The 15,506-nt window shown below is 33.0% G+C and overlaps 1 long non-coding RNA gene across 2 annotated transcripts in view; it reads right to left on the reverse strand.

The window, feature by feature from the left end:
• Nucleotides 1-15,506, reverse strand: part of LOC118682297 (uncharacterized) — a 69,473-nt gene that overhangs the window by 41,262 nt on the left and 12,705 nt on the right. For both annotated transcript variants that reach the window (XR_011395509.1, XR_011395510.1), the window contains exon 2: nucleotides 4,617-4,717. This is a non-coding gene — a long non-coding RNA (uncharacterized lncRNA). The remainder of the gene's footprint in view (nucleotides 1-4,616; nucleotides 4,718-15,506) is intronic.

A 15,506-nucleotide genomic window follows, 5' to 3' on the forward strand; every position in this document is an offset into this window, starting at 1 on the left:
GTCCAAAGTCTAAGCTACAAGCTATTGGGGTTTCGTAAGCTCTTTGGAAGTAACGCCAGAAAAGTTCTGGAAACTACTTGCTGGCGAGCACTAGGTCTTAGTACCCATGTATTGTACTAAGGTATCATATATACAACACTAAGTATAACTTTTAAACAATCCTCAACCGTACTTTTACAAATTAATTCAACCAAATATTGTACAATGAATGAAAATCAAATAGTCAACTTTTCTGTCCGCAAAGCAAATAAATAACGGTATATAAAAACCAAAAAGTCGCCTAATCATCAATGCAGCAAGCAGTCACCTACCATCTGTCACAACAACTACGACCGACCGACGTACAACATTGTTCACTTAATTTTCTACAACACACAGCGATTTATTAACGTGCACAACAACAACATGAGCAACAACATATAATATAATATTATATGCATAGAAAAGCAGGCAGAAAGGCGGTAGGTTTTCATAAGTAAAATTTTAGGCATGTTATATGTGTGTGTGTTTTAGTATCTTTGTGGTGTAAGTCACCCTATGACCCCTGCTTGTGCGGTATTTAAACGCCAGGAGCGTAAACAATGCCAACATATGTCCAAATAGTGGTTTTCCAATTGAATGCATTCATATACTTAATACTTAATACTTCGTCAACGACTCGTAAACTAACAACATGATACCCACCGGGAGTTTACTTTAAGGATATGCATGCCTGTATGTTTGTTTAAAGGCTCGTGGTCGGCTATAAATTGCGACAATGAATTGTTATGATCAGTGAATATATAAAGAAATTGTAACAACAACAAAAGTTAATGACTGCATTTCGGTTAAAATATGAATTGCGATTGAGCATCAGAAAAAATTTATATGAAATAAATATACTTAAATGTCATAAATCAGGTAAATTGGGGCTAGAAGACGATATGGAGTGATTGCATCAATATTCGAAAACATGTTCTGAAGCAATTTTAAAAAGATAACTCACACACGAACCGACATATTCATGTATAGAGCCTGCTAGAATAATGAAAATCATTATAAGGAGTATATAGGAGCTGTGGTGATATTTCACACATTTTCAGCAATAAATTATATTATAGTATATGCAATATTATACGTTCACTTAATTTTACTTTAATAGCTCACATATTGACCGATAATACACCATATTGCGGTCAATATGTGAGCCATCAAAAAACCGATTTTATCTGTTTCATTAAGGTACCTAATAAGCCATCAACAATAATATACAGGTTGGTTGAAAAGTGTCGGCTCTCACCAAGAAATAGCACTACTAGCTCAAAAATTTTTTTTCTCAAGTTGATACATCTGTCGTGAGACATGCAAAGTTACAAGACATTCTGTCAATTAATTCTTTGTATAAAAGCCATTTGAAGTTGACGTGTCAGAGTATTTTTTTAATATGAAAAAAATTTAATATCGCGCGGTTATTAGATTCTTTGTTTTGAAAGGTTTAAAGCAAAGCAAATTTATGAAGAAATGTTAGAAGTGTATGAGGAGTGCTCACCCTAAAAACGCACCGTTGAGTTTTGGGCTGGTGAAATTACATGTAATCGTACTAGGCTTGAGGACGATCCACGCGAAGAACGACCAAAAGCCGTAACTACAGCAGAAATCATTAAGAAAGTTCATAATATTGTTAGTGAAGACCCAAGTTTGACTAAGCGTGAAATTTCTAATGCCATAGGCATCTCAGGCGTATGAGTACTTCATATTTTACATGGAGAATTACATATGAAAAAGCTGTTTGGAGAGTTAGTGCCGCACACGTTAACAATTCAACAAAAACTGTATCGAAAACAAATTTCCCAGCATAGTTTGGAGCGTATTCAGCAGAATTAAACCGATTTCTTGCGACGTTTTATAGCTACGGATGAGACTTGGATCTACCACCAAGATTCAAATTTGAAACAAGAACGTTAACAGTGGACTGAAGCTGGTTGCTCAGCTCCAAAGCAGGTGAAGTCACAAGGATCAGCGTTATAGCATCAGTTTTTTGGGATGCCAAACAAGTTTTGTTGATGGATTATCTGCAGAAAGGTAAAACAATCAACTCTGAACAATATTGCAACCTTTTGGATCAGCAGGATGAAAAAATTTGTGAGAAAAGACCTGGTTTGCAGCACAAAAAATCATTTTTCATCAAGACAATGCACCTGCTCAAAAAAGGTGTTTCTACACTGACAAAATTCAATGAATTAAAGTACGAATGGCTCGAGCATCCACCGTATTTACCAGATTTGGCTCCCAGCGACTATTATCTCTTCAGATACCTGAAACAATTCCTTCGTGGAAAGCGTTTTTCGTCGAACGAAGAAGCTACTACAGCCGTAGGCGGGTATAGGAATGGCATAAAATTGTTGGAGGATCATTGGAATAAGTGTATTGAAGTAAAGGGAGATTGTATTGAATTTAAAAAAATGTTGTACCAAAAACATTATTTTTTTATTTCGAGAGTAGAAACTTTTCAACAAACCTGCATATAAGGAGTAAAGTCAACGGAATGTTTCTAAAACTTAATATTAGTTATATGGGGGCAAGTTTTTAACCGATTTTATCCATTTGTGGCACCAAGATGCAACGTTATTGTAAAAACATGTACACTCAATTTTATTAAGACAGCTCGCTTATGAAACGATTTATGCGATATAAAGTCAACCGGAAGTTCGAAAGTCTTTATATTAGGTATATGGGGGCTAAGAGAAGTATTGACCCGATTCAATCTAGTTTTGACATACAGACATACTATAATCAGAAAAGGATTCTTTGCGAATCAATAGTATATTTCACACGTTGACCGGTATTTGAAGTAAAATGTTACCCATAGGTGCTGGGGTCCACAAATTCGGTATCTGGGAGCATAAACATTTATGGTCCGAGTTTTACAATTTATATTGTAGATTGCGTATCGGCACTATTTCTCTAAATTTTTAACCCGATATATTCACGGGTGCTTAATTTGTATGCTGGAAGTGAGATAATCAGATGGAATTTGAAGTTATTTTATATAGAAAGTAGACGTGGTTGTAGTCCGATTTCGTAACATGGGAATGCCAGGATTAAGTCAGCTACCGAATTTGGTTGAAAATGGTTGAGTAGGTACTGAGATATGAGATTTCACCTAATGGTGGGCCATGCCCATCATACAATTTTGACACCGGCTCCCTCTTGTGCCATCCCGGGCGTAAAATTGAATGTGTTTGACATATTTAATTATTGATTTATCACACTTTTAGTAGTTTATTGTTAACCGTTGTATGAGTCCTATCAAGTTCCTTTAGTATTTTTTTCAAATTTATGTTTCGCTGCTTGATTGGTAACAGCGTTATTGTTTTATGCGTATTTACGAAAAGCATTCTGGGCGTGACAGGGGTTAGTTTCCATACTATTGTTACAACAACGTCTTCAGATGGAAACGGTTATCCAAACGCGGGGAGCCGGCGCTAACGGTAACTAGGCCAGGATTGAGGTTAGAGAGATTTTCATATGTGTTTAGTGAAATTGACAGGGAATCAGTTACTATGAGCTTTTCTCCTACGGCCAAACTCTTAACTCGGACCTGTACTATCAATAATTGGACCGTTGGTAGGAAGTAATCGCCGTAAAGCGCTCCGTTTTGGCCATTAAGAAAGGAATTATGTTCCATCAGGACAACGCCAGGCCATACAAATTGATAGTGACACGGCAGAAGCTCCGAAAGCTTGGTTGGGAGATTCTTATGCATCCACCTTATAGTTCGGACTTAATTACTACTTGTTTCTGTCTATTGCAATTTTTTTTGCTGATGCTAAATTCGCCTCAAGAGAAGCTTGTGAAAATCGACTGCTCCAGTTTTTTGCCAATTGAGACAATGGTTTCTATGAGAGTGGCATTATGAAATTACCTTAAAAATGGCAACAAGTTATCGCACAAACCGGTGCATATTTGGCATAAGACGGGTCATTTTAACTATGCTAAATAAAACCTTTAATTTAATACAAAAAATAATGGAGACCTAATACAACTAACTTTACATACATATAAATGACAGGGAAAGGGCTGCCACAGTGTTGTTACCTTTTGTCACGCACGTTCTGCGCTCATTTGGTTAATATGCTGTTAAATGTAAGTGTCAACCTTTATCCTTTCAGTTTTTCAATTTTTTTTTGTATTTTCTATTTATTGCTACTAGTTTTGTTCAAATTGTTTCTTCTTTTTTATCATTTCGTTTTTTGAATTTTTCCTGTAGCGGCTAAGCCCACTTTCACTCAATTGCCACCCGCCCCATTGCTTGTTACTAAATCATTTATCTTGTTTTTCTAATATCTCCTTAACAGTGTGACAGTTAACATTTTAAAAAATGATGTCCTTAAATGAAATTCGCAAAACGGACCGACAGACAGCGGACACGTCGTGAATATGTAATGAAGCGCATAACATTCGCCGAGCTAGAAGAATCAGAAAAAAACTAGATACTTATGCAAAGAGCAACCCTTTCGTGTTCAAAAGTCAGAAAACAAATATATGCATATAGTATATGTTTTTATACAAAAATTAAAAAAAAAATTCAGTCACTCAGACAAATTGTGGCTATGAATAATTTTTTTTGTACTCACCGCATTTTTTTGACACTCGTTTCGTTCTCAAATTTTAATTGCCGTTTTTTTTGTTGTTATTCTGAAAAATTGTTGTAGTTAATCAGTCGAATAATGGTTGCCTGAAATTAAAAAAGACAAATACATATAATTATTTTTGTTTTGTAATAAAAAAAGGAAAGTTGCAAGGAAATAAGAAATACATACTTCTACAAATTTTTTTCGTGCAAAAGAAGTTAAGAATACAATTAAATAAAGAAGTATATACGTATATATTTTTTAACCTTAAGACAAACATTTAATATACAATACAAGGCTTAAGAGGGATCACAAGTACTATTTCATTTAATTGCATGATATTAAACAGTTAGGTAAACGGCAGAGTTGTATTTTTGCCAGCTGTCAGACTTAGCTGCCAAGCTTATTTGTCAGACCAAATATTTTTCTTGCGGAACAATTTGCGAAATTGTTAACCTCCTGCTCGTTACTCAACTGCAGCAAAAAAATTTAAGTTAAATTCGTTTTCCAGGAGAAAAGGAGAGGTTTGATATTTAGACATGTGGTTTTTAAGAAGAAATAAAACGGGTATAACTTAATGTTATGGCCAAGAATTTTACTTTATTATTAAGATAAGGGTTTGACATGCAGTTTCAAAAAGGTTTTCTGGCAAGTGATCACGGCGGCTGACTCGAATAAATTCCAGCGGAGAGGACCAATTTTCAACCACTTTTTGCAGCAATTGGGGCCATACGTCAGCAATATCCCGCCGAATATTCCCTTCCACAATGGTAATTTTCTCGAGCTTATCTACGTGGAAATTCCTTCAATAAATTTATTGCATCGTTGGTTGTACCTATGTACATTTTTGAAGAAGTATAAACCATTCCTTTTGCCCATAAAGCACACCAAACTGTGACTTTTTGAGAATGTAAAGGCGTCTCCAAAATGGTTTATGGATTATCATCAAATCGGGATCGGTGGCCATCTCGTTCTGAGCCCACTCACCGAACATGCGACACGCTTGCTGGTTGTTCGGTTTCAGTTCTTGCGCGAGTTGGACTTTGTAAGCAAACCAAGATAATTTCACAAAATCTTCCAATTGCTGCGTGCGATGGCGGATAGACTCATACGGGTCTTCAATACTCTGCTTCACAGCAACAATACCGTCTTCGGTGCGCACTGAACAGCTTTTTTAAGGATGAGTATTATGCACTAGAGTAAACGTGGTGCAAAACGGGTCTACGACTGCACGAATTACCGACTCTGCTGAGCGATTATGTCAACCGAGTATTGGACGCAGTCGCAGTAAGTCTGTTCATTATGAAATGGCATAATTTACTGAGTATAAATCAAGTAACAGCTGTGAAAAAAACAACTCCGAAAAAAGTATAGCCTTATGGAAAACCACAAGTCTAAAGAAGTACCCGTCATATATTGAGTACATTATAAAGTGAAATCTTTCATAGCACTTCCTTAAATTTAATTAAAAGCTTTTATGCTCCTCTTTCAAATTACTGAGTAGCATTTAGCTCAACAATATCGGTTCTTGTTTGACTATAACCGAAAAAGGTATAGCCTTATTGAAAACAATACGCTTGAAAAAATACCCTCTATTAATGCTTTCAGCATTCAGATTAACAGTTCTAAAATGGAGCACAGAGAAGATCTTGAGCCCCGAAAAAGAATACCGGAGAAGATGAATCTAAATTAGACTGTGTAGAGACAGCTATGATAATATCGATATACAGATATAAGAACTGTGAGAGATACAAGTATATATAAAATTTATATACCATATATAAGCAGGATGATTAAACTGCAATATCTGATTGAATAGCCTCAAGGTAGGAAAATTATCGAAGAATGGTTCTTTATATGTACACACTTAAACTGAAATCAGTTACAATGAAGGTTGGAGCTATAAGAACGTGAAACTGATCTAATCCGACTCTGAAGTGGCCTGATTAGTTTAGGAAACTCAATGTGGCTCAATTATTGTAGCTCTGGAATCGTCTTATTTAAAAATCAGATGTTTTCCGAACTCAAATCTGTGAAACAATCAACGAGAACTGCTTGTTCGCGTCGTTGTATCTCACTCAAATCCCACCGAATTAGAGAAGAACAAAATACCAGCGAATTCGTTTTATGATATATGGTATGTATAACAGCCTGGCGGCAATATCGAGGAAAGATGAACTTGAGAACCAATAACTGAGCCCTCTGCTATGTTTCCTTACTGCGGTGCCTTGATTAATGACAGATATATCCAGATGAGAGCTTCACTTCAATATTTTTTTTAATTTACGTAAATTATTTGCTGCCAACTTCCGTCAATCTTTATTCAATTAAATTTTGCAATTGCAATTTTTCATTTTAAGATTTCGCGCAGCTGAGTTTCGCCGCACCTGAAAAAACGCACGTGCCTTAAAAATCTTGAAAAACAAGTTTATTGATTGATGTTTGCGAAAATTTTGCGACAGTGCCAGAAATCAATCATTGGTGGTTAGAGACAGGGAAGGCAATCAATTTAAAAAAAAGGAATTAATGGTGCGTTTGTAATTTTAGCTTCAAGTAGAGCGGCAGAACCGGAAATCGTTTGCTACCTACTTGTGAATATTAAATGAATTACGAGACACAGTTAAAGAAATATTTTTTCTCTAGACAAAATTGCCGCATTATAGTTTCATTACACGATTTTTTCATTCTGGTACTATGAACAGTTAGGAACGTCTTCTGATTTTTACATTTTTATGTTTGACACCTTTTCAAGAACCGCTGCAATGTTTCCTGAGATAGATATCTTGAAACAGTGCAGCTCGGAAGTTTTTTTGTATCTCCTAGATGTCATCTTTTATCAACAACTGATTTTTATAGAATTTCATGTTTTATGCCGATATTCAGAATACAGTGAATAGATAGCAGGCCATATTACATATTTGTATGTATATTAAATCGAAATTAAATCAACATAAATCATGCAATATCTGAAAATATTCAGGATCATGGATTTTGCTATTCGCTATTAACTATTATCTAATTCTAAAATAAAGTTATATTTGAGTTTTTATAGTCTACAATAACATTTAAACACAATTTAAAATTCATTTTAAACTCTTGCTGTATTTGCAACTGCGATTGCAAACAGATAGCGCGGCGCTCGTAAGTATGCAATACTGAACCAAGATTGAAAATAATTATTGTTTTGCTGTATTCGGCATGAGACCATAATAATCAAAAATAAATACCCAATCCCGATCGGAAAAATATATCACAAAAATTTCGGGATCCCGTATATTAAATGCTGAAATTTCGAAGTTTATTTTAAATTTGTTGTTTTTGCTCGTGGTTTGAAGTTATTTTCTAGACATTATTATTTCTGTGCTAATCTATTTTTCTGTCAGCGTCGCGCTTAAAAGTAGGCAATAATCAAAAATATTTCACGAAAATTTCAGGATTCTCTTTATTAAGTTCCGAAATTTTGAATTTTTTATTATTTAACTTAAATTTTTTACTCGTTTACAGCAGTTATTTTCTGAACATTATTAGATTTGCTTCTAATCTCTTTTGTGTCAGCGACGCGCTCAAAAGTATGCAATGATTCACGAAGTATCTCGTAATATCAAAAGTGTGATGGAATATACTCATAAATTTTAAATATATTGCTTGAAAGTGAACACCCAATCTCGATCCCGAATATATATCGCAAACACTTCCGGATCCCGTACTTTAAGTCACGAAATTTCGCTTTTTGTATTATTGAAATTTGTTGTTTTTGCTCATGGTTTGTAGATATTTTCTAACATTTTTATAGCGCCGCGCTCAAAAGTAGACAATGATCTGCGTTCATAGGCTTTGTATTGGAAGTGTAATCGAATACTCGTATATTCATAAATTTTCAATAAGCAATAAAAAATTGGGAAGAGATCACCATAATGCAAGCTAGTTAATATGCACAAGCGAAGTTCTAATAACGTTTCGCCTAAAATAAATTAAAAATGAACTCCGGCTTTTCAATGGTGTGCTTGGATTACAAACTAAGTATTAGAGCGTCAATAATAAATCCTATAAATTTCAATAGAAACCTACTGATGTAACAAGATTACATTATTAAGCACAAGATTACAATATTTGATACAAGTAAAAACAAAAAAATAACAACGTTAAGTGCAATCTATTTTCAGGCGCGCTTATGACAGTTTTTTTTTATTCAATTATAACGCACTTTATTCATGTCTTCTTTCCGTTTCTTTGTTTAATGAAATAATTTAGTAGACATTGCAGTTGGGTACAACTTAATTAGCTGCACACCGAGCGTACGTTGTTGATGGCCCGCCGATTGATTATCGGCATAAAAAGTTGGCAAGATGGGCTCAGATGACAAGGGATGGCCCGCCTGCAGTTCGAGCACAAAAATAAAGTAAGCCACCAATATTATACAATACAATGGGAAAAGTATACAAAGACACGTGTTGATTTCGTAAACAACAACAAAAGCAATAATAACCAAATAAGAATTAAAACAAGAAAAAACATTGACTTCGGTTCCGCATCAATAATACCCTTCACAGGTTTAAGTTTTTTCATAAGAACTCGATTTTGATCGGACAGTTTGTATGGCAGCTATATGCTATAGTGGTCCGCTCAGAACAATTTCTTCGGAGATTTTCTTGATGACTCTTCACACTGATCATTTATTTTATAGGGTCTTCGACATATCTGGGTGTTACGAACTTTGTGGGAAACTTAATATACCCTGTGCAGGGAATAAAAATGCAACGGTACTAAGTGAAGGCACAAATAAAAATAACAAAAAACACACGACAATAAAAAGTCAATACCAAGACAATGAGCCCATACAGATAACTATGAGCAATATTTGTACATGCTCCCGCGATGAGTCGAGAGGTACGTGTGCAACAACAAATACACAAGCAGAATGCGAAAACAAACACCAATTGTGACGACGATGACGATGACTTAATTGATTAAGAGGGTACAAAATTACCACCACCATGTATGCCAATTGAGTTTCGAGAGGTTTTTGAGGCGTTAAGGTGTGCACACACCATGGGAAATGGGCAAAATGGGCGTGTGTGTGTGTGTGTGTAAAATTGGAAACGCATTATGGGAAGCGGTAATGAAAATGCCAATAGAGGGTACCAAGCGCTGACGGCATTACAAGGCGCGCAGGGCTAGTATCAAACAAGCTGTGGGCCGAAAAAAACAGTAAAGCGCGAAAAAATGAATAACGAAAACAGCAACAACAACAATAACTATTAAGCATATAATTCGACCCGCCTTTCGTAAATTAGCGAGTGTATCGTATAAGCCGGCATGTTGTTGGTGTGGGGCGCTACTTAGCGCGCGTATCATATGTCCGGGGTTTGGGTGTTAACGTCAATTAATGTAATATTTCTCTTTTAAATCAATAGATAAAGTTCCGTTTGTTTTTTATGCACGCGTATTTGCTTTGGCTATTTATTCAAACATAACATAACATAGCATAAGTGAACATTAAAAACAATTGAGGCGCTTAGATCTATAGTTAGACACGTAGTCAAAAAATGTAGTTATCAACATGGAAATGAGTACTCGTGGGAAGTGAGCTGGCGTTGGTGTGGCACGTTCAAAATAAATAGCAAATACAATATAATTTATTACTTGAACAAATAAACTGCTTAGACTAATGCAGAAGTTTCAAATTACTAGTTAACTTGCTATAAAAAAATAAAGTTCTTCTTCTTTTTGTGTAACACTATAAGTGCTTAAGCGATTTGAAACGCCAAAACAGAATGGGCGAACTAACAAAGGTGGCCAGCCAAGCCTGGAGTGTTCCTTTGTCTCTAAGCAATGCGACAAAGACTTGTTAGGTGGTTACGCCAAGCAGACATATTCTATTAGCACATTATTCTGGAAAACTATCCCTAGATTTATATAAAAATATTTATGCGGTTTAGGAATCAGCTTCATCGGTTTCGGTCAACCATAATGCGTAAAGCTCTATAATTTAAACTGAGGCTATAACATTTTCCGATATTTTTGGCAATTTTAGGATTCCAGCCAGAAAAGAACTACGCCGGAATGAATAAAGCCAATTTTTGATACCCCGTTCTGATGTTGCGAGCGTTGTCATGATTGAAAATTATTGCCCAATGTCTTGTCACAAATTACGAGCGTTTTTCGGCAATCAATCGCTTCCATTTGATGAGTTGTTGTCGGTAGCGTTTCCCTTTAATAGTGTCACCCGCGTTTAGAAGCTCATACAAGTATACACCACGGCTTTCTGATCCTACTAAAAACAGCATTAAATACATCTTGACGTCATGGATATTCAGCTTCAGCGTTGAGTTGAGTGGTTAGCCTGATTTCACATAAAATTATTTGCATGAAACTGCGAAAACCGAAGTTAAAGGTATGAGAGCTATTGGAATTTTTAAAGACATTATGAAAAGCTTCTTAAAACCTACAAAAGATTGAAGATCCAAGCACCTAGGACCGAACTACGAGGTCTTCATAGCCAAAATTGAGAACTTTTAAGAACATCTTAAAATGAAATATTCGTTGAAAACTGCAAGAGCTTGGAAATTTTGTCGTAAGTCCTTTCCGATCTTCAGTTAACCAGCCAACTCAAATATTTCAAGAGACCTTTCACAAAAAACTAAAGAGTACGAAACCTTTCTGAGATCGAACCTCTAGCATGCTTTAAGAGAAATATTCGCTACACGACAGTCAGTTCTATAAAACCGGACCTAAACCGTATTTATATCCAACTAAGGACTATTCCTTGTGAAGCATTCTCCAAAAATATTTTGAGAATGTTTAATGCCGCTACAGCAACAACAACGCATAGTAGAAACAGTTGTAGTGGCCAAGGTTGAAGAGGCCTATGATAGTAGTATTTCTCCCTTTAAGCTTATTGTCCATTTTAACTTTTTAAGGAATTACTTGTATTATGTAGTTTCGAAAGTTCAGATACACCAGATAACCGGAAAGAAGTTATAGGTATAGTATTTTACTTAGTGTGGTTCAAATGGAGTTGTTTTTGGAGTTCAACTATATTTTTATATTTTATAATCTACACTTCTGGTTTAGTTTTATGGAGGTGCGAGTAGTTATACCCTGAACAGGGTATATTAAGAGCACCAGCAAGTTTATAACTGCCGGAAGGAAACGTCGGAGAACTTATTAAGTATATATACATATGTACAAGTATATATATAAATGATCAGCGTGATGAGCTGAGTCAATTTAGCCATGTGCGTCGGTCTGTATATACGCGTACTAGTCCCTCAGTTCTTGAGATATCGGTATGAAATTTTGCACACGTCCTTGCTTTTTTTAAGAAGCTGCTTATTTGTCGGAATCGCCAATATTGGATGACTTTAGCATATGGCTGTCATAAAAACTAACCGTTTCAAATCTTTATGTTTTGTTGTGATGGGTATTATAGGTTTGGTGGAAGCGAAGCTAACGTTTTTTGTGTTTTCTTTATAGCTTTCTTTCACTCAACTTGTTTCTTGGCAAATAAATTCAATTTATGTGAAAGCGCTCGAATCTGTTTTGTATTCCAAAATATGCAAGCATATACTATACCCATGTGACTATATGTATATATATATATATTTACATAATTGATGTCAATAATATATATAATATATAGTTAACATAACTAGTTTTATGTCGAACACTTCAATTATCTACAAAAAAATTCGTCTTAACGCAAACTCAATTACTTTAACTACTTGTGCATGTTTTGTGTTTATGGTATTATTTAACTGCTACATACACATAACCTCACTCACACACACACACACGCAACGTTGAGCAAAAATAATTTTCATTTGTCCACTTGCAAATCTCCAAATTTTACGACATCAAATACAAAATTTGTTAACTCAATAAATGAGTTTGGTTAAACAACGGTAAATGTTTTATACAAACACACCAACAGCAGCAACAATAACAGTGGATATTAAGCAGCTGCCCAAGCGACAAACACTTAGTATATAATACTCATTGGTGACCATACGCATCACCGGTGGGTGTAGCAAAACTTTATTGCTAATACAAACATGTCGTGAATTGAATTCTCTAAATTGCGGTAAAAACAATTCAACAGTCAGGTTTAGTGCTTAACTAGTTTGTAGTTTCAAAATTCGACAATTGTTGTTTATAACCGTAACCCGTAATACTACTTGCATACTGTTGCATATTTTGATGTGTTGGTTAGTTAAAATTTTCATAGGCTCAAGGGTTTAAGTGGACATTATAACTGTTTGTACATATGTATTTATGTATGTGTGTATGTACATATATATATAAGTATGTATACCATATATGTGCTGGTATGGCCGGCAAGTGCAACTATGGTAAATGTAATAATATGTATGCATGCATAATATACAGAAAAGTAAGGTGTGCAAAGGATTCGACTGGCTTTGGACGATAGCTGACAGGATGAGAAGAAATACCATAAATGTGGTAGATAGTGTCATGAACTTACAATTAAGTCGACTCTCGAAACTATACATGAACATGGTACCAGGAGGAACGTAAGATATAATTAAAACTCTGAGAGCAGTTTTACTCTACATTTCATAAACATTATTTTTCATTTGGCAACGCTATGAAAAATAGTTTAAAAATCAATTAATCCGAATTATATAATAATATTACCACAATTTCTTCTTAAAAGCAGTTGCAATAACATTTTTATTTTTGCTATAAATAGTAAATAATTGATCAAAAAAATATGTGGCAACACTGTTAGTGGTATGTTTGAATGTTTGATAAATTAGTATTAGGGTAATGGTATATAAACCAAAATTTATTTTAACGCTTGAAATATTGTTTTTTGTCAGTATTTTTTGTATTTTACAGATAATTATTTTAATTTTTAATATTTTTACATAAAAGGTGTATACACATTTTTTGAAAACCGAAAATTATAGTTTACTTTTATTAAATCGCGCTTCTAAAAAATTTTATTTAGTTTTTAATTTTTCTAACAAAAATATCTATAAGAAATTAAATAATTTGTTAAAACAAAATAAAATGCAATAAACATTTTTTTTTTAACTTTGTAATCTTATTTTTAATTTTACAAAAAAAATTATTTTTTTAAATTAAAATAAAATAAAACACCGTAAAAGATTAGAAAAAGAAAAAGTAAATTTTGAAATCTTTTTCTGTGGCAAATGTTAAAAAAATTGTGCTATTGTAGAAAACTTTAAAAAAAAAAATATATATTTTTTTTTTATACTAATATTAGCAAAAATAAAGTTACAAACCCAAATTAATAGTTCCGAAGAGTAGCTAAGACAATTTAATTGAAACTTTTTGAAACAAATAAATAAGTAAGTGCAAAAATATTTATTTTGCTCCATATATTTAGTTTATTTTTTTAAAAATATTTTTAATGATAATAATATTTTTTTTTCATAATTTTTTTTTTAAATATGTATGTAGCAACATTTAATAAAATAATAATTTTGAAAAGTTTTGAGTACACACTTTTATCAGATTTTCAAAAATTTTGCCACTATAAAAATATAAAAACTAATTTAATTTTTTATTGTAAGATAAATTATATTGAAAAAAGTGAAGCGATTGCAAAAACAAATAGTTCCAAAAATATATATAAAAAAGTGTACTTAAAACCTTATAGAAAAACAAAAAACTAGGTAAAAACAAAAGATGTTAATTTTTCATTATTATTTTTTATTATTTTTTAAAAACTTAGAAACTTTTAGTACAAATAAGAACTAATAAAAAAAATTACGAACATTTAATAAAAAAAAATAATTTTTATAATTTTTTAATTTTTTTTATAAGTAAAGGTATTTTTCATAATTAATATATATATTAATTTCAACAAAAAAAAATAATAATTTACTAAATAAAAAATTTTCAAATTAATATTTTCAATAAAAGTATATTTTATTGTAATTTTTATAAAAATTAATATTGCCATTTTAACCAATTTTGTGTGAGCTGTATATTTTGTTAATTTTTTTAATAAGTAAGAGGTGGCAATTTCGTTCCAATTCTGGAAATCTATGAACTTATTAATATGTTACATTTTACAAAAAAATAATAGTTTACTATATATAAAGTTGAAATGGAAACAAATAAATTTTTTGTTTATATAAATTTTTTTTACTAATATCTATTTAATATAAAAAAAAATTTAATAATATAAATTGTTTAAAAAAATTTTATTATTTTTTAATATAAATTTTTTTTTATTATTTTTTTTTAATTTTTTATAAGTATCTATTACGCATACTTAAAAAAAAAAAGGGCAATTTTCCTTCAATTCTGAAAATCTACTCATTCATGTTATGTACGAAATTGGCAAAACTTATACGAAACTAAAATACAACGAACAGACCTGCCAATTTTATTTAAATATGTACCTATGTAGATATTTACTAATACATATATGTATGTACGTATGTATTTATGTATACATGTATGTATATGTATGCGTATATCCCGGATTTCGGTTTGTCCACGTGACAGTGTGTTTGCGTATAATTGAATTTGAAATTCTTACACAACAAATGACGCAAAATTTGTTTATATTCTGTTTATTTTGTGTTGACAATTTTATGCATACTTAATCGCACTAAAATATACGAAAATGAAGCTTGATATGGATATGCATATGTGTACATACATATGTATGTGTGTGTGTGTGTGTGAAAGCTTTCCAGTGCCTTTGAAGTGAGAGACAGTGGCTGTCAATTGCTGGCCAGTGCAAGCACTTGACTACAATTTATATGTGATTTTAATTTGTAACGGTAAATGTTCTACATGCATACATACAAGTATATGTATTTGCAATTAGTTGTCGCACTCAAAATCACATGAAATGAAAATCTTTACCATCAATGCCCTAAAGCAATA

Source organism: Bactrocera oleae, chromosome 3 (assembly GCF_042242935.1).
Source record: "Bactrocera oleae isolate idBacOlea1 chromosome 3, idBacOlea1, whole genome shotgun sequence".
Taxonomy (NCBI): Eukaryota; Metazoa; Arthropoda; class Insecta; order Diptera; family Tephritidae; genus Bactrocera; species Bactrocera oleae.